The sequence below is a fragment of the Lissotriton vulgaris genome, unplaced genomic scaffold (genome assembly GCF_964263255.1).
Source record: "Lissotriton vulgaris unplaced genomic scaffold, aLisVul1.2 SCAFFOLD_692, whole genome shotgun sequence".
NCBI classification, from domain to species: Eukaryota; Metazoa; Chordata; class Amphibia; order Caudata; family Salamandridae; genus Lissotriton; species Lissotriton vulgaris.
This window is the reverse complement of record NW_028252646.1, coordinates 94,384-115,236: the sequence shown is the minus strand read 5'-3', so window position 1 is coordinate 115,236 and position 20,853 is coordinate 94,384. Positions and strand designations below refer to the sequence as shown.

Below are 20,853 nucleotides of genomic sequence, written 5' to 3'. Positions count from 1 at the left end.
TTGTGGTCTGAAGACGTCCCAACTGCATCACAAAGTTTCACTGTTTTCTCACGAGGCAGCACTTTTTATGTCCATTCATTCACCGGCGGTTTATAAAACAAGAGTTTCTTTTTACATGTAAAAACAAACCTGAATATCATTTGTGTCCAAATTCAGTATCTTTTGTGTTCCTTTACTCCTGAATTCAGATTGTTTTCCAGAGCCAAGGTTCAACAAATGTAAAGAAGGGTGTCCATAGTTGAAGACTTTAAGAGCTGGAATTTTTTACTGCTCAAGATTCAATCTGTACCTAACTCTCAACCTTTCAGAAACCTATTCAGAACTAAACTTTTCAACAGTTCTCTCTCCGATCAATAATTTTGCCTTCATGCACGGATTCTGTCCTTTCACCAGTTAAGAGTTGGTTGGGTGATTCTCTGTAAATAAGACACGTCTAAAATATATTCATATACAATTAATTTCACTGTAAATAATTTACATAGTCAGTGGTGAGCCAGCAAATTTCCCAAGGGACCAGCTTGATATTGGACACCTCTTGGAATGTGCCACTATGGTGGGTGCTTTTACATATGTGATGATCGAAATGAGCATCCTTTTTCCCCGCGTCAGGGCTTCAGATAAACGTTGTGCACTGCAAGCATTAACTCTCAGAGTTACAGGTCACATTTTCCTACTTTGACTTCTTGTGCCTTTGGACGTTGTTCTCTAGCAGCTGTCATTGAACCAGTTGTTGTACAAAATGGCCGAACACCAAAACCAGCTACAAATATTCTCCAGTCTGTGCTCGTTAAACGTATTCAAGTGTGTTGTGTTTATAGGTTTTATTACTAATCCCAGTAGTTAGCTGAAAATCCTTTCCACAACTACTTCCAAATCCACTGCAATGGTATGGTTTCTCTCCTGTATGTTTTTGCTGATGTCCTCGTAGAATTGATAATCGACTAAAGCTCTTCGCACATTCACAGCACTTAAATGGCTTTTCCCCTAAGTGTGTTCGCTGAGGATTTCTTAATGTTGAAGGGTCACCAAAACTACTTCCACATTCACTGCAGTGTTAGGGATTTTCACCTGTGTGTGTTCGTTGATGTCTTTGTAGGTCTGATAATTGACTAAAGCACTTCACACACTCACTGCACTTGAATGGCTTTTCTCCAGTGTGTGTTTGCTGAGGATTCCATAATGTTGAAGATTTCTTACAACTATTTCCACATTCGCTACAATGGAATGGTGTCTCCCCTGTGTGCGATCGCTGATGTATTTTGAGGTGTGATAAACGACTGAAGTTCTTCACACATTCACTGGTTTCTCCACTGTGTGTATTCTCTGATGTCTTTGGAGATTCGATAACCGACTGAAGCTCTTGAAACATTCATTGCACTGGGATGGTTTTTCCCCTGTGTGTTTTCGCTGATGTTTCCTGAGAGTTGAGGATTGACTAAAACTACTTCCACATTCATTGCAATGGTATGGTTTTTCCCCAGTATGTGTTCGCTGATGTTCTTGTAGATGTGATAACCGACTGAAGCTCTTCACACATTCATTGCAATGGTATGGTTTTTCCCCTGTGTGTGTTCGCTGATGAATCCTGAAAGTTGAGGAATGACTAAAACTACGTCCACATTCACTGCAATGGTATGGTTTTTCCCCAGTGTGTGTTCGCTGATGTACTTGTAGGTGTGATAACTCACTAAAGCTCTTCACACATTCAGTGCAATGGTATGGTTTTTCCCCAGTGTGTGTTCGCTGATGTCTCTTAAGATGTGATAACCCACTAAAGCTCTTCACACATTCACTGCAATCATATGGTTTGTCCCCTGTGTGTGTTCGCTGATGAATCCTGAGAGTTGAGGAATCACTAAAACTAGTTCCAGATTCATTGCAATGGTATTGTTTTTCCCCAGTGTGTGTTCGCATATGTGTTCGTAGATTTGATAACTGTTTGAACTTCTTCACACATTCATTGCAATGGTATGGTTTTTCCCCTGTGTGTGTTCGCTGATGTATTTGGAGTTGTGATAACCAACGAAAGCTCTTCACACATTCAGTGCAATGGTATGGTTTGTCCCCCATTTGTGTCCGCTGATGATCTTTTAGGAGTGCTAACTGACTAAAGTTCTTCACACATTCTTCACACATTCATTGCAATTGCATGTTGCTTCTCCTGTGTGTGTTTGCTGATGGCTCTTTAGTAGTGATGACAAACTAAAGCTCTTGCTGCTTTTGAATGATTCTTGGGTAGTGTCTCTGGGTCAGGTTTATATTTGTCTGCATCCCATGACTGCGTTTCCTGTGGAGCTAACACGGTTGAGAAAGCACTTGTGTTATTCTCACATTCCCTGTATGTGTGTGGTATTTTAGATGCTTGATTTCAGATTTTACAATGAAATGCAAAACTCACCAATTACATATATTATACTTGTGGCAAGTAAAACTTCTTTGTATGTGGTTATGTCTTTAGATTGTATAATGGTTTTGCATGTTTACGAGTGAAGATTAGTCTTCCTTCAGGTCGATGCAAATTGGGACAGTCTAGTAGATCAGAGATCCTACCTTCCTTCAGTTGTCTGGCTCTACTCCATTGTGCTTTTCTCTTGCTCCTGTGGTTTAGCCAGAAATTGTTTACAATATACCTAGTGCACTGAATGGTGGTCTACCATCATTACAGAAAACAGAGCAATGCTGTATCCACCTCACACCGATCCAATCGTTAAATCTTGGAGACTTGTTTATACAAGCAGTGGTTAGTTATTGTTGTTGCGTTAATTTTCTAGAAGTCATTTCTTCGTCTTGTGGCGTGGAGGTGCACAGCTCAGACTCTTAAATCCACTGAATTGCTCTGGACTGCTTCTTTCAGGATCTATCAGTTTATGTTCAGGTTCCTCAGTCTCTGACTGTGCAGCTCTTTACCTGAATATTGGAGCTAATATTTTCTGACCACTTTTTGCACATTTACTCGATTAAAGTCTTTATTCACAATCATTTGTGCATTCAAGGTTGGTTTCCTGTTGGATGTAAAGAGATTTAAAATCACTAAATGGAAATGTAAGAGAATGTAAATACACAATATTTAACTATTTGTAAAAGCCATCTCTTGTTTACCATTTTTTAAAGTAACCAAGAGATATTTCACAATACACAGATATTTAACTGAATGTTCTATTGAGCATGCCACATCTTAATTCAGAAAAGGAGGTGATAACTTAGTAAAGAAAGGACACTCAGGGAACACCCATTCGCTAGAGGTATAGCTTTAGGAAGACGCACAGTCAAGATTTCATTTAAACAAGAAGACATTGTGGAAAAAGAAATGATCAGGATATGCTGCCGTCACTTCAGTTTTACAAAGTGTATAACAACTGTAACTCTTCAGGAAGTATATGAAAAAGGAAACTCTTCAAGTTGTATGTAATAAAGGTAACACTTCAGGAAGTATATAACAAATGCAGCTCCATTCACACTCTTCTTGACAATACTTTCCTGTTCACACTGGATCAGCTGACATTCCAACTCCCATCTTTACTTTTCTGTTTGTTAAGTTATCTTTGCCACATTCCAGGGGATGGTTCAAGCATTTGTTGGAAGATTGCAGCATTTGTAATAGAGATTTTATCACATCCAGTGATATACCTCTGACATCCCTGCTGCCAAGAAGTGTGTGCTTTTTGTCTTTTTCTACCTTACCATGATTTCGGACTTAATGTCTTACGTTTGCTTTAACTCGTCTAAGAAGCTGTCAGACGGACGTGCGCTGCTCCCGGAAGAAATACGATTATTTTGTCATCACTGAATATTTAGTGAAGGCTCCCAACACGTGACTCCAACCAGCTGGTGGATGTCAATTGAGCCCTTAGATGAGACTTGTTAGAAATGGGATTTCAGGTTGGCTAGGACTTGAGCCTTATCCAGGTAGAAACTCTAGTCAGAGCAAGGGAGTTACACGCCAAAGATAACCCCTGCTCACCCCCTTGGTAGCTTGGCACGAGCAGTCAGGCTTATCCCGGAGGCCATGTGTAAAGCATTTGCGCAACCCACACAGCAACAACATACTAGGCACACCACAAAAGGCACTCCACACAAGGTTATATACAAAATAGCCTTTGTATTATCATAAAACACATTAGAATCACACAATATACACTGTGCCACTTGGACCACTGTCAGAACCATCTAGTAAACGGAGAACATATAATAAGCTTGGAACACAACCAGCAATTAATGGCAAACACTGGACTCGGCATCATCCTGCAACATAAATCATATTATCCACTGTATCACATTAGGCGTGAAATATATCCTGCGCCAACCTCATTAGCCTAAACATATTAGCCCATAACCTCCTAAGCATAAATCACCTTAGGAAATAATCTCACAAGCATAAACCACAGTAGAGGATAACTAAAACATAAATACAGTATTCAAAACCTCATAATCCTAAACCACATTTAGAGGCATAAAACAAGGTGTGTAAATCATACTACATAAATCACATTTCCTAGCACCACATCCATCACATTAGGGCCTGGCGCCCTACAAACCTGACAGTCGCTCTGGCCAACCGGCCTTCTCAAAGGGGTTCAAAATGCCCTATGTCCAAAGTGTCAGGGCAGCTGCCAATGCAGCAGAATCCATATGCGCAATTGCGCAGACCTAGACGATGCAGCTAGCACTGAGTGATGCACAGCTGTGAAAGTACGGGGCTTAAAGGTGGGAACTCTGAGGCACATCTCCTCAGCTGCAGCGGCCCACAACATTGCTAGCGATGATTTTTGTAGTATGGCAAAGGCGGGCACTCAGTGGCACAGCTCCTCAGCTGCAGCGGCCCACACTAGCTGTAGCGATGATTCTCCTAATACGGCAAATGCGGGCACTCAGCGGCACAGCTCCTCCGCTGTAACGGCCCACAATAGCGATAGCGATGATTCTAATAGGACGGCAAATGCGGGCACTCAGCGGCACAGCTCCTCCGCTGTAACGGCCCACAATAGTGATAGCGATGATTCTCGTAGGACGGCAAATGTGGGCTGTTAGAATTGGGGGTCTATAGTTGGCAGAGGTAGGTACCACTGTCCAAATAGGGACCCTTGCTTCTAGTCAGGGCAAGGAGGAAACCCTCTGAGATAACCCCTGCTCACCCTCTAGGTAGCTTGGCACGAGCAGCCTAGGCTAACCAGAGGCAATGTGTAAAGTATCTGTACCAACACTCACAGTAACACAGTGAAAACACCACAAACTGACTCCACAACAGTTTAGAAAAATAAAGGTATTTAATCTAAACTACACAAGACCAAAACGACAAAAATACAACATACACAGTTCAAGAATATGGTTTCAAAAGAGTTCTTAAGGTTGCGATAAAAAATTCTTCAGGTTGCGTTAAAATTCTTTAGGTTGCGATAAAATAATCCACAGTTACGTGAAAAGTTCACAGTTGCGTCACGTTTAGCTCACAGTACCTTTAATTGCGACAAAGTTCCAAAAGCAGAAGCTGGTGCGGTGGAAAACAAGCGATGCGTTGCTCCTGAGACCCTGGGGAGGCGTTTGCGACGAATCCGGTCTGTATGGGGAGGAAGGACACTTGTATGGATTCCGGTGCGTAGGTTCCGTAGGAAGTTTGTTCTCGCAAAGGCACGATGTGACTATCTTTGGAGGTGCGACGATCTCCGGGGCGACGATGTGCGGACCAGAGGTGATCTTCTCTCTCGCAGCTCCTCGATGCGTTGGCTTCGGCGAAGACTCTCGCAGCAACGTGATGTAGTCCGCAAGCAGGCGGTGTGGCGATCTCACCCAGTGACGACAGGCTCTGCGGCGACACTCGCAGCGATGTTAGACTTCCCGCACCGATCGGGTGCGTCCCGCAAACGAAGGATGCGACGGCTCTGACAGCGGCAACAGGCGTTGTGACGATATTGACCTTCGCAGCGGCGGGAATCTTCTCGCACTGTCGGTGATGCGCTCCGCAGCGAGCAATGCGATAACTTTTCTTTAGCAAAGTCTCTCAAGCTTAGTTTCCAGCTTCCCAACACAGGTACCACACATGGGCCAAGAACTCCAGGAAGGACAGAACTCTCTCAGTAGAGCTCAGGGGAAGCTGGGGTTGAAGTCCTTTTGTTCCTGGGACTTCAGAACAGGGAACCAGCTCTTCTCAAACTCTTGGATATTCCTTCAAGCAAGGGGACACAGCACAAATTAAAGTCCTTCCCCTCTCCTAGGCAGCAAAGCAACAGCAGGGCAATCCAGCAGAGCAACAGCTGGACAATCTTCCTTCTTCAGTTTCAGCTTTCTCCTTGGCAGAGGTTCCTTCTTGATTCCAGGATGATCTAATTTTCTGTTGTCAGGGGTCCTGTACTTATACAAGTGGGCCCTGAGCCCGGTCTGAATCAGTTCTGGGTGTTGCTTGAGCACTTTGTTTTCCTGGCTTCTCCTTTCCTTTCAGAGTGAGGGACAGGATCGTTAGCCGCCCAGCAGGAGTTGGAGCCAGCCTTGTGGAAGGCAGGCACAGCCCTATTCAGGCCCAGGTGCTATCTCCTCCCACCACTCAAGTTGCAAATGCAGTCATTCAGCCTAGGGCTGACTCAGCCAGCCTCCTGGGGAATCCCCAGCCCCTATCACTCTCAAACCAGACAGTCAATACACAAACAGGCCAAGGCACACAGAAGAGTGCTGTTCTCAAACACAGGATTTAAAAACATCCTTTCTAAAAGATGTGTTATTAAATTCTGAGTTCAGGGATACTAGACTCTTATGTCCTATCTTGTTCCTATGAGAAGAAATGCTGGTAGCCACTGTAGCCAGCATCCCCCATGTTAATCTATGGAGCAGGATAGCCTTACAATAGTGAAAAACGAAAATGGCTGCCATTCACTACCAGAGCATGTCACCTGCACGAGTACATGCTCTACCTTTCACATACACTGCACCCTGCCCAGGGGGGTACCTTGGGCCTTCCACAGGGGTGACCAATGTGCATAAAAAGGGAAGGGTTAGGCCTGGTCAGTGGGGACACTGACCAGGAGGACATGGCAGTTCACAGACTGCATGCAGGCACTGTGATGGTAGGCCTGAGACACCATTTTAGGGCTACTCATGTGGGTGGCACAATCAGTGCTGCAGGCCCACTAGTAGCATTTGTCATCACCAGCCCTGGCTTGTGATGACAAGGGAGGGACTTCATGGTGATACAAATATGCCAATCATGTATATCCAATCATAATAACAATTTACATAGGGAGCACTTACACTCTGGCACTGATCTTATCTTGGGTGAAATTTGTAAAGCGCACTAACGCCGAAGCTTCCTGGCGCTGGTAGACAGAGTGAGTAAATGAGGAGGGAGCGAGCGAGAGCAGCGAAATTCTAGCTAAGGGAGGAGAAGAGGTGAGTTTTTAACAGTTTCCTGAAGTTCAGGAGGGAAGGGGAGGATTTGATTGAAAGGGGAAGAAGGTTCCAAAGGACGGGGGGAAGATAGGAAAAGCGGCGGCCGCCAAATTTCTTCGGTTTTCTTTTTAGGAGTGACTAACAGATAACGATGGGCTGAACGGAGGTTAAGTATTGGGCAGTAAGGGCTAAAGAGAGATTTCAGAAACACTAGGCCAGGGCAGCGAAGGGCCTTAAAGGTGAGGCATGCCACCTTGAAGGCTGCCCTTTGGTCTATTGAAAGCCAATGAAGGCTGTGGAGTAGAGGCTTGGCCGATTGCCATCTGGGGATTCCATGAATCAGGCGAGCCGCCTGATTCTGGTGACCTGGAGTGGTGTGACAGGAACTGTGGGAGACCGTGGTAAATGGAGTTAGAGAAGTCCAGTCGGGAGAGCACGAGTGAGATGACAGCTAGGGTGAGTGCCGCAGGGGGGAGTAAGTGACGGACTTTGCGGATCCTCCGAAGCTGGTACTTACAAGAAGAAACCACCGCTACCACTTGAGCTCTGAGGGACAATTCGGCGTCAATAATAATACCCAAGCTCTTTACTGTTTTTGCAGGGACTGGGGGAGATCCCAGCTCAGGAGGCCAGAACTGCGGGCCCCAGTGAGCATGACTGAGTACAGGGAGGAGGAGCTCAGTTTTCCCGGGGTTCAGCTTTAATTGGTTCTGGTTCATCCAAAGTTGGATGTGAGTCATGACTGCGTGGAACATCGAGACGGCGTGAGGTGAGTTGAGTGGGAGGATGATTTGTAAATCGTCAGCGTAGTTGTAGACGGTAATGTCCCATTTCTGCAGAGAGTGGATCAAAGGCCAGAGGTATAGGTTAAATAGAAGCGGTGAAAGGGAGGAACCTTGAGGGACTCCGCAAGACGTGGGTTTTTTTTGGCGGTGAAGGGTCCCAGGACCGCCTGTGTTCTTCCAGTGAGAAAGGACTTGACCCACTCGAGAGCCGTACCCTGGATGCCTGCCTGCTCGACACGGTGGAGGAGGATGTTATGGTCCACCGTGTCGAACGCGGCAGACAGATCCAGGAGAACGAGGGCCTGGGAAGATCCAGCGTCCGCATTGCTCCTGAGTGTGTCCAAAACTGCCAAGATGACGGCCTCAGTAGAGTGGGCAGGTCTGAAGCCGGCCTGATTAGGCACGAGATGACAGGAGGATTCAATGAAATTTGACAGGCACCGGGTGACATGGGCCTCCATTAGTTTTGAGAAGTACGGAAGGAGGGAAATGGGACGATAGTTCGATGGCTCCACGGGGTCAGCACCGGGTTTTTTTGAGGAGGGGCACTAGGATGTCCTCCTTGAAAGAAGTGGGAAAAATGCCACTACTAAGTGACCCATTAAGTAGAGGTAGGATGCAATGAGGCAGATTGAGACATATACTCCGTAACACTGATGGTGGACAGCAGTCGTTCAGGGAGCCAGATTTCACGCGGGTGGCAAGTTCTGCTAGGGAGATAGGGTCTAAGGCAGCGAAAGTGGTGAAAATCGAGGGGTTATTGAGGGAGCTGTCCGGTAGATGTGACAGGGGGAGGGGAGGGATAGACTTTTTAATTTTTATGATTTTTTCCAGAAAGAAAGAATTGAGGGAATCGCAAGCCTTCTGAGTGGGGGTCTGAGCTGAGAGGGTCCTGTCGCCTGTAGTGAGCTCATTCAGAACTCTGAACACTTCCTTCGATTTGTTAGCCGCCGACGAGATCCTATTAGAGAAATGTTCTCTTTTAGCTAGGTTGATGGCTGATTTATATTCTTTACGCGCAGCTAGAAAGAGCTGTCTGGCTGAGTCGGAGTAATCGCGTCTCCAGGTGCGTTCTGACTGGCGCATTTTTAATTTCTGAGCCCTGAGGTTGTCAGAGAACCACCTGTGGGAGTTACGATGCCTGGTGCGGGGGAATTTGACTAAGGGAGCAAACCGGTCACTGGCCGATTCTAGCCATGAATCGATGTCGTGTTCTAGTCCTTCGATATTGTTAGAAGGGTGAAGGGCAGGGCGGGTATCGGCCAGGGCAGTGAGGAAGCCCTGAGAATCGTATGTGCCCCATTTCCGTGAGAGGTCACCAGCCATCAAGGGGGCGGAAGTCCGACCGGCGACGGTGACGGTGGTGTCGACTAGATTGTGGTCGGACCAGACACAAGGGATTATGTAGGTGGAGACGAAACCAGGTTGTAGGTCCAGATCTGGTCCAAGATGTGGCCCTTAATGTGAGTGGGTTGAGTGACTTGTTGAATAAGATTCAGACTATTAAGGGTCTCAAAGAGCTCTATGGCTTGGGGGCCGGCATTGGTGTCATTGAACCAATAATTTAGGTCGCCAAAGATGGCGAGACTAGAGTGTAGCATTAGCAGATTAAATAGCTGTTCATTCATGATAACGGAGAAGGATGGCATAGGATGAGGAGGCCGGTATAAGAGGAGGAAGGTAAGGGTGCCGGTGTCAGTTTGTACACTGATAAGTAAGTTCTCCACCTCAGGGAGGGTGAGGGAATACGAAGAAATAGAGCTCAGGCGTTTAGATATGATGGCTGCCACCCCGCCCCCGGGCCGATCACCAGGGCGATCGGCATGAAGGATGTAATATTCAGGGGGAGGGCAGCCAGGATATCTGGGAGGGACTCTGATGTTAACCAGGTTTCCGTGAGCAGAAGCATGTCAGGGTTGGTATTAGTTAACAGGATAAAGATATCCTCAGAGTGTTTCACCAACGAGCGAGTGTTCAAATATGACACCCTGATGGACGTGGTTTTTCTGATCGGCGCAGCTGGTGAGTTGCTTCCGCATGAATGATGTTGGTCAGGACGCATAAGACCGGCTGTAAGAATGTGAGGGAAGGACGTTGGGGATGGCGGAGTGGCAGTGCATTGTAGGTCTCTGAGTGATTGAGGTGAGTATGAGATAGAATGGTCAGCATGGCGTGCCCTGAGGCCTGGCCTGGCGCGGCATGGCGCAGACGGGCTTGCCCTAGGCGCTCCCGCTGCGCTTGTTCCGCTGCGCGTCCGGAAGATGCACATGATTTATAGACGGTTGAGGGTGTCGTCGGGGGGCGTGGCCTCGGTCCTCGCCGAGATGGGGGCGGGAAAGTTAGTTGCTGGGGAGTGCCACGCCAGCGCTAATTCCACTGCGCGGGATCAGGAGAAGAGCCAGGAGGCAAGTGCACACAAAGTATAGTGACAGGTATAAACAATGAAATTTTTAAAAGCAGTATAAAAGCTCTCGGCTTCCGCCTCAAGAGCAGGTCTGTCTGTGATTGTTGCGCTTGTAATCAGCGCTTTTATAGGATGGCGTCGGGGGCGTGGCCTCGCAAAGGGGCGTGGCCTCGGTTCTCGCCGAGATGGTGGCGGGAAAGTTAGTTGCTGGGGAGTGCCGCGGCAGCGCTTATTCTACTGCGCGGGATCAGGAGAAGAGCCAGGAGGCAAGTGCACACAAAGTATAGTGACAGGTATAAACAATGAAATTTTTAAAAGCAGTATAAAAGCTCTCGGATTCCGCCTCAAGAGCAGGTCTGTCTGATCAGCAGTGGCAGAGTGTCCAAAGCATCTAAACCAGCAAAAACGAAATCCAGTACAGCATCAAAAATACAGGAGGTAGAGGCAAAAACATAGGGAGAAACCACACCAAAGATGCCAGGTCTAACACGGGCACTCAGAGGCAACAGCTCCTCAGCTGCGGCGGCCCACAATAGCGATAACGATGATTTTGGTAACACAGGCAAATGCGGGCTCTCAGTGGCAACAGCTCCTCCGATTCGACAGCCCACAATGGCGAAAACTATGACTTTCGTAACACAGGCAAATGCGGGCTCTCAGCGGCAACAGCTCCTCAGATGCGGCGGCCCATAATAGAGATAAAAGATGACTTTGGCCACACAGGCAAATGCGGGCGCTCAGTGGTAACAGCTCCTCAGCTGCAGTGGCCCACAATAGCGATAACAATGACTTTGGTAACACAGGCAAATGCGGGCTCTCAGCGGCAACAGCTCCTCAGCTGTGGCGGCCCACAATAGTGATAACGATGACTTTCAGCCCGAGTTTCCCACAGTAGAACCAGAGGCTCTGGAATTCTCAACAGAGGCCTCACTTGCGAGGAGAATTCCCCTCAAATAGGAATCCGGACGGCTGATGCGTGAAGTCTAATGTTCCAGAGACTTCAGCAGGAGGGGAGCTCAAATCAGGCTCTTGGGTAGTTGCTTCAGCAAGATGGATGAAAGTTTCAAAGTCCTTTCCCTCTAGTTACACGGACAGAGGTTCGTCTTGGCATCCAGAAGTAACACGTTCTTCCTCCAGGAAAGAGTTAAAATATAGCGCTCACAGGGAGCAGGGAGCCATCGCTCCAAAAGCAAAAGTCCTCAGCAATCAAGGGGCAATGCAGGGCCCCGGGAGGCAAGCCCTCATGGCAGTTCATGGGACCCAGCAGCAGCATGCCCCAGTAGGATCAGGAGCAGCACATCATCCTAGAAGAGCACCATTGAACTAAACAATTTCATGGGGTCACAGCCCCTTTACTTATACCACCAAAAGACTTTGTTCTCAAAAGTCACACGTCACTGAACCCAGCCAGAACCAGTTCGGTGTGGTCCTGGAGAACTTTGTTTACAAGGCTGCATCCTGCCTTTGAGGAAGAGAGGGTCTGCCATCAGCCGCACAGTGGGAGGTGGAGCCATCATTCACCTTGCCAGGCATAACCCTGCTCAGATCAAAGGGTCACCCTTCCCCATACTCCAACTGCAGATCTCTCTATTCAACCCACGTCTGGCTCAGCCTGCCCTGTCCCTCCAAAACCAGACATGCAATTCACATCAGGCAGGCGGACACATAGCACACAGAAATGCCAACTTCTAAAAGTGGCATTTCTCACATAGTCATAATAAATCTGCGCACACCATTGCCCAGCATTTATTCTCATAATTTCATACATACCAGACTTGACCATACTGCTACTCTCATAAAGGGAATTACCACTGACACACACTGAGCAGGGAATCCCACATGCATTCCTATGGGAGGGCAGGCCACTCTCACTCCCACTAAATGTAACAGAGAGCGCACGCACTTTACACTGGACCACAGGGCTAAAGTGCCCAGCGGCCTTAAACCACTAACACTACACAGAGAAAAGGGCTGGGAGAAATGCTAAAAGTTTAGGGGTGAACCTGCATAAAGGGCGAAGTTCAACACAACCCCCTTCCAGCCAAAATGCAGGGTAAACCAATCACTACGTTGATGGGCTTCCCTGCTTCGGGCGATAGAACATGGACGTGGGCCAGCACTGCAGGGACACCCTCCGGTTCTACGCCACTCTGAACCCACATGGTTCCCTCCGTAAAAAAAATTCTCAGGCACAGCTAGGCTACCCCACTGGTACTCCCTAGTTGTCCAGGGCCAGGACCAGGCCATCCAGATGCCATTGGTCCTTAACCCCTGGCACATAATAGCTATTCTCCACTCCCCCTCTCAGTGTAGTTCCAAACTACCACCGATCCTTCTACCTGCACACTCAGGCTGGCCAGAGGTCACGGGTGAAGCATCTTCTAACCCTACCTCTACTTCTGGGGTTCCGCACTCTCCCAGGAGAAGCACCCACCAGAACACAACTCTTCCACCAGTACAGGACCTCTCTCCATCAACTGGTCTACCACCTTGGATCCACATTTACCAGCTGCACCGGGGTCAGAGGTGAGGACTCCCTCCCTCTGCACCCCCTTCCAGAGCCCTATACCCTCCCTTCTGAAGATCAGGGTCCCTTCCCTTAAGATGGGCCCCACCTGCTCTCAGGGTAGTACTACCACATTCAGCCAGGGACCCTAAAGATCCCGGCTAGGCCTGCACCACCCCTCTGGAGTGATACCCCTAGAAGGCAAACTGGTCAGGACACTGATTATAGTTGCCCTGCCGTCCAGGTCGGAAAACATCTGCTCCTGGCTGCCCAACCCAGAGACGGTACCCTTTGGTCAGATGCCCGCAGAACCAGGACTTCATGGGGAGCACCCCTACCCTCTCCCCACGGGTGACACATACCTAATGTGTTGTGTGACAGTTTGCCTGGCGCAGAGCTCGTGACCTCCTGTCCCTCCGACAGTGCGCGAAGATGCTCCTGGACAGAAGTGGCGTCACCATGGCCAATCATTGGTGACTTAGCCCTTCTGGCTGGCCCCTGACCCAATTGTTCTTCCACTGGGGACTCTTTCCCCTGTCACCCCTCAATCTGGACTTCCGCACACTCCACTTAGAAGTGGCACTGCCAGACACCAGAACTGATGAAGGCCTGGTTACAGACACTTCCAGCTTACCTAACACAGGGAGATCCCCATCGAAGAACGGTCTGACAGGACAGACTAGGCTCCCTACCTGGTGTTCCCTCGAATAACCATCATGTACTGGAGACTGAGGTAGAGGCTCTGAATTCAGCCCAGTCTCACACCTTCCCCTGCGGGACAGGATGTGAGGCCTTGCAACCTCCTCACTTACAAGGTCACCTAGCTGGGTTAATCTGAACCACTTCCACCACTCTGGGTTGGAAGACACCTGCACCATTCTTCTAGTACCCCTCCCCAATGTAAGCTCCCTACAACCACAGAACTTACACACTCCAACAGGTGTTGGCGCGACTCTGGAAAACAATTACGGGGCCTGTTCGGTCTGACAAAACATTTTGAACAGCCCTTTAACACCATTTACAGTGCTAACCAATCACTCAAATGTTCAGGGCATCACAACATTCACCCACACTCCCCCCACAAGACTGGTGAGACAGCATCTTACTTCCCCTGAATCTCAACCTGTCCCCCTCTTAACCGGGAACCAGGTACCATACTCTGGAATCTGGGAATGGGACTTCCTGCTGTGGAGACTACTGTTAGGATGAGCTGAAGCCATTTTGTTTTTAGCATCAATTTTAGTTAAGCAATGCGTTTGACATGTGCTTCCCCGTCTTTGCAGTTGCCTGCTTCTCTATTTCGCCGAGTCATCATCTATAACTAGCTCCGACACGGAGTACTGCACATGCTCAGAGAGGCCTTAGCTGTTAGGATGCACCTGTCATGTATTTAACTGTCAGGCTATTTTAACTGATGTCAGCAGCATTGTAGCTACTCCCATTCTGTTGACTAAGCAATTCTGATGTATCCTTGTATGTAACTGTGTGTACACTTGTACCGCCTCTTTTTGAGCCTCCATGCTTACTCTGCAGTAAAAGGTGTATATCTAAGGCCCATGGTTTCTGTACTCCATGTGCCGCCTCTTTTTGAGCCTCCATGCTTACTCTGCAGTAAAAGGTGTGTATATAAGGCCCATGGTTTCTGTACTCCTTGCACCGCCTCTTTTTGAGCCTCCGTGCTTACTCTGCAGTGAAAGGTGTATATAAGGCCCATGGTTTCGGTACTCCTTGTACCGCCTCTTTTTGAGCCTCTGTGCTTACTCTGCAGTAAAAGGTGTATATAAGGCCCATGGTTTCTGTACTCCTTGTACCGCCTCTTTTTGAGCCTCCGTGCTTACTCTGCAGTGAAAGGTGTATATAAGGCCCATGGTTTCTGTACTCCTTGTACCGCCTCTTTTTGAGCCTCCGTGCTTACTCTGCAGTGAAAGGTGTATATAAGGCCCATGGTTTCTGTACTCCTTGTACCGCCTCTTTTTGAGCCTCCGTGCTTACTCTGCAGTGAAAGGTGTATATAAGGCCCATGGTTTCTGTACTCCATGTACCGCCTCTTTTTGAGCCTCTGTGCTTACTCTGCAGTGAAAGGTGTATATAAGGCCCATGGTTTCTGTACTCCTTGTACCGCCTCTTTTTGAGCCTCCATGCTTACTCTGCAGTGAAAGGTCTATATAAGGCCCATGGTTTCTGTACTCCATGTACTGCCTCTTTTTGAGCCTCCATGCTTACTCTGCAGTGAAAGGTGTATATATAAGGCCCATGGTTACTGTACTCCTTGTACCGCCTCTTTTTGAGCCTCCATGCTTACTCTGCAGTGAAAGGTGTATATATAAGGCCCATGGTTTCTGTACTCCTTGTACCGCCTCTTTTTGAGCCTCCATGCTTACTCTGCAGTGAAAGGTGTATATAAGGCCCATGGTTTCTGTACTCCTTGTACCGCCTCTTTTTGAGCCTCCATGCTTACTCTGCAGTGAAAGGTGTATATATAAGGCCCATGGTTTCTGTACTCCTTGTACCGCCTCTTTTTGAGCCTCCATGCTTACTCTGCAGTAAAAGGTGTATATATAAGGCCCATGGTTTCTGTACTCCATGTACTGCCTCTTTTTGAGCCTCCATGCTTACTCTGCAGTGAAAGGTGTATATAAGGCCCATGGTTTCTGTACTCCATGTACCGCCTCTTTTTGAGCCTCCATGCTTACTCTGCAGCGAAAGGTGTATATAAGGCCCATGGTTTCTGTACTCCTTGTACCGCCTCTTTTTGAGCCTCTGTGCTTACTCTGCAGTGAAAGGTGTGTATACAAGGCCCATGGTTTCTGTACTCCATGTGCCGCCTCTTTTTGAGCCTCCATGCTTACTCTGCAGTAAAAGGTGTATATAAGGCCCATGGTTTCTGTACTCCTTGTACCGCCTCTTTTTGAGCCTCCATGCTTACTCTGCAGTAAAAGGTCTACATAAGGCCCATGGTTTCTGTACTCCATGTGCTGCCTCATACATTGCCTGCGGGTTCTGTATCGATGTAGTTACACTCATGTGTCTTAATAAAATACTTTTGTGATATTACAGCTTCCATGCCAACCTCTACTTTGTCAGTCTAAATGACAAGTGCACAAAAGGGCAAACCCCTGCACCAGGTGGGCTCCTGAAAAGGCTCACCCCCACAAATTGGCGCCCATTACGTGGGGCTCATCGGCGACTCGGATGCCTGATGGAGTGGTCTTGACGGAGGTTTGGAATCTCGCTAAGGATGTGTACTGCATGAGGAGGCCCTTGTCTTTGCAGGCTGAAGTACTTTTCCGATTTTCCCGACTCGACCCTCCAGGTGGTGCCAGTCTCGACTGAGATCCCTTTTGGCGTTCGTCTTACAGTGACCATTTGGTCGATTCAGAGCTTGGCAATTGGAGGCTGGATACTTTTGTTTGGTAAGATCGCTAAATGTGACGCTTTTTGTTTGGATTTGCTTGGCCAAGATTTTGGTTTGGTTTGGGTATATATAAATTGCAATTTATATATTCAAGTAATGTGGAGATTTTTCTCTAATTTTTTTAATTCTTGAACGGTACAATATTCGTGTTAAGTACCACTTTGTTATAAAAATTATACGTACTATAATATTTTTGGGTGCCTGTTTCACGCACGCTTCGAAGGATGTGTTGCAGGAGGTACCAATATGGATTTAGAACGAAATCAGCCGGCTCAATCCGAGGGGACACCAAATTGGAATATGTACATTAAAAATGGTATTTCTCCCACAATGTATAGTGCACTATGGAATAAATATACTAAGAAGGATCCCGATTTATGATGGCCAATACATGGGTCATTGGATATTAAAAAAATTCACTATGTGGAACAGTGTGTGTTTAAGAGCAAAAGTAGACCAGATATGTTTGACTGTCTGCGAATGTGGATGAAAGAAGTGCATGAGAGAGTGAGGAAAGAGCAAGTTTTAGCAGAGAAATAACAGTGCAAAAACATCTATCTGAAATCGCAGGAAATGAAAAATAAAGAAATGAGGGAAATAAAAGAAAAAGAGGATAGGGAGCGCAGTTTACAGGTAAATGGCCAATACCCTGTCAGGCGTCCTCTCTATCCTCTACTTAATAAACCACAGGATGATTCAATTTTGTTAGATCGATCTCTGCCACCATATACTTTTCCCTCTGCCCCCGAAGATGATTCTGATGATGATAAATCTTCCCCAGATCACACAGAGACAGAGTTAGACCCTAAATGACAGACTCGCTCTTTTTTGACCGCTGACCGTACAGCCACTCTCAGATCTGCTGCTCGTAAGGCAGCGCGTGGTGATGCCTCTGCTCCAGACATTGTAGCAGATGTTCAGCAATGGACGGACTCAGAGCAGTTATATTTTACAGAGTCGTTTACCGGAGAGGTAATTGCAAATTTTAGGAAACATTCCACAGACGTAGAACCTGTTGATATAAAACAAGATCATAAACAAGTGAGTGACGGTCTTTTTCTCCCTTCCCAGGTGGCCGATTTAATTAGACGCATGATTAAACTACGAACTGATGCATTCCGTTTGCGAGAGGAGAAAAAGGCCGATGCTGCAGCTGAACAAACAGCTCAGACCCCCATGCCGCAGGAGGAAGTTCAAGGGACAGATAAGGATACTGTATTTCATGGGAAAACAATGTTTGAAGCTGCACATTTATATATCCTTCCTAGGGGTGCAGGTACAAGTGATAATAAAGATTCAGCAGATGCTGAAATCAAGAGAACAGAAAGTTTGTTTTAATCATGGCGGTTAAAGCTGCCTTGTGCAAAAACAACAGTTGAGGGACAGAATGCCAAACAATGTCACACATTCACCCCAGTACAGAGATCTGGGCCTAAATCCATAGTTTTTTTGCTCACCATGCCATTCCAGTTTGAACCCAGCCATATGCAAATCAGTCTTGACCCTGTGCCACATGGGAACAGTCCAGCCCGAACTACCAAGCCAGGTACTCCCTGCACTGGAAACAAGCAACCTAGGACCGGTTTAGGGGTTTCACCCTCTTCAGCCAGGATAGCTAGATTCCAGTGGCATGGAAAGCACAGGACCCACGTCTGGGCATACCCGTAACACTCGGGGTGACAAATGCAAAAACAACAGTTGATGGACAGAATGCAGAACAATGCCATACTTTCACCCTAGCACAGAGATCCGGGCCTAAATTCATTGTTTTTTTGCTCACCATGCCATTCCAATTTGAACCCAGTCATATGCAAATCCGTCTTGACCCTGTGCCTCATGGGAACAGTCCAGTGAAACTGCCAAGCCAGGTCCTCCCTGGACTGGAAACAAGCATCCTAGTACCAGTTTCGGGGTTTCAACCCTGTTCAGACACAATAGCTTGATTTCAGTGGCATGGAGAGTACGGGACCCACGTCTGGGCATACCCGTAACACTCTGGGAGACAGATGCAAAAACAAAAGTTGATGGACAGAATGCAGAACAATGTCCTACATTGATCCCAGTACAGAGATCTGGGCCCGCAGAACACCACCGAAGATGGCCTCAACGAAAAGAAAAAATGTGCATCATCTGTCTCCTGGTGAGGCAGCACTGGTATGTGTTGGACCTAATGAGCATAATGGAAGGGTGTGAATGCGCCAAGATAGGTACAGCATGCTGTACATTCATCCCCATGAAAGACCAATACAGTGGCACACTGTCATTCGCCATCCAAACACTGCACAACCTACAGCAGGTCATGATTAAAGAAGGAGGTGCCCCAAACATAGAATTGTTCACAGGTTTGTTTACCTGGGTACCAAGGTGGATCGCATACTTAAAAGCCTTGTTACCAGTGGTTGTAATCTTACTCTTGCTGTGATGCAACCTTCAACTAATATGTGCCTGTGTGAAGAAGGCTACCCAGAAAACAGGGGGAATACACCTGATTAGGACAGCCAATGCCAGGGGACACAAACGTACCACAAGACAGAATGAGAAACCGTCCATGCTCAAGACACTCAATTAGATGGGGTAATGTTAGCTTCTGATTAATTTATAGAAAGATCCCGCTCTTAGGAGTCCAGCACACCACAGAACAACTGTTGCCTACTCTACCTAAATTCACTTTAACCAAATAACATAACACAGCCGCCCTCTGTTCACCCCTAGCACTTCATGTGATGGAGACACCAGGGGCCAGATGTTCGACCATGACAATTTGTGACTCGCAAATTGCGCTTGATTGCGAGTTGCAATTTGAGAGTTGGAAAATGCCATGTACAACAGTGTCTGAGACACGGTTAGAGATTCCCAATGGAGTTGCAAATTGCATGCCTCATGAATATTCATGAGGCACTCTCAATTTGCAACCCCATTGGGAATAGCTGACCCTTCCAGGGATGGTGGCCTGCTGGGTTCAGCAGACCTCCATGTCTGGGACTGCTTTTAAATAAAGCAGTTTTTTTTTTTTTAAAGCAGTCAGTTTTCCTTAAAGGAAAACGGGATGAATTTCAGGGGGAAAAAAAAGAAATCTTTTGTTTCTTTTTTTAAGGGCAGGTGGTGGTCCCTGGCACCCCTAAAAATGTTTACCACTGCATTTGCAAACGGGACCCTTCCCTTCATTTTTTAAAGGCAGGGAGTGGCCCCTGGGACCCTTAAAAAATATTTTCCCCTGCATTTGCAAAGGGGAACCCTTCCCGTTTGCGAATGGGTTACCACCCAGCCACCTGGACCACCTCAGAATGTGACTTTCAGTTGGTATTCATGGTCCCTTCTATCAGAGTGGGATCAAGCATGTAAACACACAATTTATGACCCACTGTACCAGTATTTCCTGCCCAAAGTGGGACAAGCTTCACTTCATCGCACCAGGTGTACAGTAAAAGCATGCCATGTACCTAATGCAAAGGGAATCATTATTGTTTAATTACATTAAAACTGTTAATGATGCCAAGCCTCGCTGTTCTCCTTTTTGATAATCAGAACCAGCTTCAACACAGCAATGGTTACAACATTCCACATTATCGGCAGTTAACCCCTTGCATGCTCATGACGAGCTCAGCTCGTCATGAGGCACTGTGGAGCTGTGCCCATGACGAGCTGAGCTCTTCATGACTGCCGCTGCCGGCCAACGCTGGGCTAATTCCCCACCTGTGCGGGCGTTCTGAAGGAGTGGGCGGAATCATGATGAGCTCAGCTCGTCATAAGCACAGCTCCACCGCGGGGGAATTAGCCCAGCGTGGAAGGGGTTTAGGAACATCTATATTTACTTCCTGATGACATGGATTTACAACATTTCTTGTTGGGTTCTAGGTCACCACATTCTAAAAGATTCATCTACAGCACTTACAATGAACTGTGGACATCGCTGAAAGCTTAAGATTAATATAAATTGACGGTATTTTTTGGGAAAATGCATTGGCTGTTGTGGACAATGGCATGACAGCATGGCCAAATCACATATATTCTTTAAATAATATTGTATCTTATGGATTCTATGTTACACTTAATGGCACTTCTCTCTTACAGCATGGACAAAGTCAACTGAGAACGATTATGGAATTGAGTGGAAATTGCAGGTTTTAAAATCAAACCGTGTGCCTTAGAAATGTCTAAACACAACAGAATTGTATTTGCCTTAAAATTTAACACACACACAAAGACCGATGCAAAAAAAAAAGATGGAGGCTAACCATTCTACACAGGCTGGCTTTGTGATCCATCTTAGTCAGGTATGGCAGTTTAGGCTAACCCAAGGTATCTGACAAAGGGCACTCCCACTATGCTAGCAATCGTATAGATAGTGTTAGGTAGGAGTAGAATAATA

At 47.0% G+C, this 20,853-nt stretch overlaps 1 pseudogene; it reads right to left on the bottom strand.

The window, feature by feature from the left end:
* Positions 1-652: 652 nt before the first annotated feature.
* LOC147662085 (uncharacterized) overlaps positions 653-20,853 on the bottom strand; it is a 70,104-nt pseudogene continuing 49,903 nt past the window's right edge.